This window comes from Anser anser (genome assembly GCF_964211835.1).
Source record: "Anser anser genome assembly, chromosome: 2".
NCBI lineage: Eukaryota > Metazoa > Chordata > Aves > Anseriformes > Anatidae > Anser > Anser anser.
Genome location: NC_139721.1, coordinates 123,477,771 through 123,480,876, shown reverse-complemented (window position 1 = coordinate 123,480,876; position 3,106 = coordinate 123,477,771).

Below are 3,106 nucleotides of genomic sequence, written 5' to 3'. Positions count from 1 at the left end.
TTTCAGAAAATATATCTTTTCTAATGGAAAATTCATTCAGCTTTAAATGATTATTTTTATTTAACAGTTGATTGGGGATCATTTAAATAATGACATCCTTCTTAAAACTATAAAAGGTTTCTTGGTACAGAACTAAAAATAACATTTAAAATTAAATGTATGGGATAGTTTTCCTGTTTTTTCATTTATTTCTTGTTCATGCACAGAGTCACATATGCTAACATTTGATGGAGTTACATTTTTAAGCAAGTATCTCTACATGTAAATTTTGTGTGTGTGATTGACCATCATCCAAAGTAAAAATTTGAAAAATTATTAGTTAATTATCCATGAAGCAAATTGGCAGAGCTGCACTGAGATGAAAAAAGCTATGTAAGTCAGAGGAACATTGGTTCACCTGTTACAAAATAATAGATGGTTATATTACTCACTAAAAAGATCCTCTCATCTCTTGAGGAAAACTTAGCACAGCTCCATTAACTTATAAAGATAAGTTTTCGTACGTTTCTTTTGTTCTTGTTCATTGAAAGCAGTTAGTGACTATGGAATAAATGTTCTAGACTATATTTTTATCTGTAGTAATGTTCAGGATGTCCCTGAAACAATTAATTTCAGAAACATGAGAAGTACCTTCTACTGTTTGAATTCCAAGGAAAGATTAAATTATGATTTATGAGGTTTAACATTTCTAGCCTTGGAGCTACGTGAAACCTGTTAAGTTTCAGTGAGACTGTAGAGGACCCCTTGTAATCAGTCTCACAGGGAGGAGGAAGAGAATATAATCACCTTAGTACAATGCTTGCTCATTTAATTTAACTCTTTAAAATGATTATTTTGTGAAGGTCACTCATATGCTTCTTCACTATTTCGTATTCATATATCTCAAATGGAGAACCCAGGTGTTCGCATAAGAATTTATTAAAAGTCAAAAAAAAATTTCATCTGCCTGGTAAACATAATACAATTATGCTCAGCGATTCTTACAAGGAAAAAAATCTGGGAGTAAGACTTACAATGGTTGTTTGTGCTTTCTTGGCATTAAAGAAACTAATACTTCCAGATTTTCCTTCATAATGAGAGATTCACTTCACCTGTAGGTTCAGATTCAGCTGTCACAAAATGTGACAGTAAATTTCTTACTTAATTTTTACTCCAAGAAAAGAAAGGTAACCAAACGTCCCCTCTTCCTCAACCAACTCTTTTCTTCCTTTTTTTGAAACACATCTAGAAGATATTTAAGAGTCTTTATACACTGTGACAGTAAGATATGAAATGAACATTAAGACTAAAAGTACTTAATAATGAATTTGGAATTAATAAATCTGATTATGTCAGTGATCAAATGATTTGCTAAAGCAGAGCTTATTGAATTGATGTTTAATGCTCATCTAAGGATAAACTAAGTTTTGGAATATAATTAAATGAGCAGAAATGCATAACCGCAATCTTATTAATATGTTAACCTTGTAAAAAATATTTTAGTATTGGAGCCATTTAACAAGATAGCCAAGGCAAGTTAATTAGATTTCAAGTGAGTTGCTAACCATGCTAATTTATATTTTATAAGATTATTAATTAAAAATCAACATACTATAACTTCAGTGCAGTATCTTACTATATTTTATTACCAGTTTTGACTTACAAATAAATTAAACAATGCAAGTATAAAGGATTAGAGGAGTGCGACTAACCATTTATTGTTAATATGCTAAAAAATTATGGTTTATCTTTTATATACTTATTACATCTTATGAAGTTCTCTTTTTAGCAATCACTTAATCCAATATGTGAATTTTCTATGCAAATGAAAATATAGGTTTGACAAAACAAGCATGTATATTATGGCACTTCCTATGTTCTCATTTCATTCATGGGAGAAAATTAAATTATCAAAGGCAAGAGATACAGAATATCAAATGTTAAGAAACAGTGCACTGATAGGTATTCTTCCATTAGGCCCATGACATAAGACACCAAATAAATGAATCTTTTTAACCTATAATTTAACCTACATTTAATTGAAGAACCATGCCCAAGAGCATGGGACTGCTGCTGCTGTGCTATGCACACAGCAGCTGTAAATGTTCTGCAGATATTTCCATTCATGACTGTAGCAAGGAAAAGCCCTATTTATGGCTATATGCTATTTTGCCCCATAATTACTATTGTTTTATTGCATTCTCAGTTGGTAAAGATGTAAGAAAGTGAGGAAGTTCACTGAAGTAAAGAGCATGATTTATGTTAGGAAAACTACTGCTTATTTCTTCTGCTTATTATTCTAAACTCCAAACCAACCGGCCTATCCAGCAGCTCATTTCTTTCCCAGCTTATCATTCAGAGTGTGTAAATCCAGGAGGCCAATGCCTCTCTGAGTGCTGTTACTTCCAGTAGGTTCTCCTTGCTCTGTTAGTGGATGCCAAACTTAATAATTGCTTACATCTGAGGCTTCTCCAACAGAGGTTCCTTCTTGACAAGGCTTGCTGAAGAGCATTGCAAACTGTTACAAGGTGAGACAGTGAAGCCTGTTTTACAAATGCTGATATTGTTTTGACTTGTGCTGCAAACCACAGCCCACAGTACTCCTTTCTGGTTTAGACTCTGACTGAACATGTCTTGCTATAGCAAACTTCATTTCTTGTAGCATTTTTGTTCCCTACCATGACCTCAATGTCAGGATGTTGTTTACCTTCTCAGACTGAAATAGTAAGTTATTGAACTGCTTCATTTTTCCCTTCAGGGCACCATTTCATTCCTGTTCAGCAATCAGTTTGAGCCACAGAAGCTGATTTGTTTCATTTAATGTTTGAGATCTGGCCCAGGTTTTGCACATTTTAGCACAGTAAGTAGCTCCTTTTATCTCATGCCTCTTCATAGCTTATCTTCCCACCAGTAGGCAGAAGGACAGAAGCAAAACACATCACACTCACCATGTTCAGGCCCTCAAAGGAGCTCAGAGCACTTTATGTATCTTAAAGCATTCCTTTTCCAGCTCTTTCAAATCAATGGACTGCTGCCATCAAAATCACGCTAGCCATCAGTTTCTTCTTTCTCTTTCACTTTTTTTTTTCTTTACTCTTCCTTTTTTCTTTTTACCTTGTGTATAATC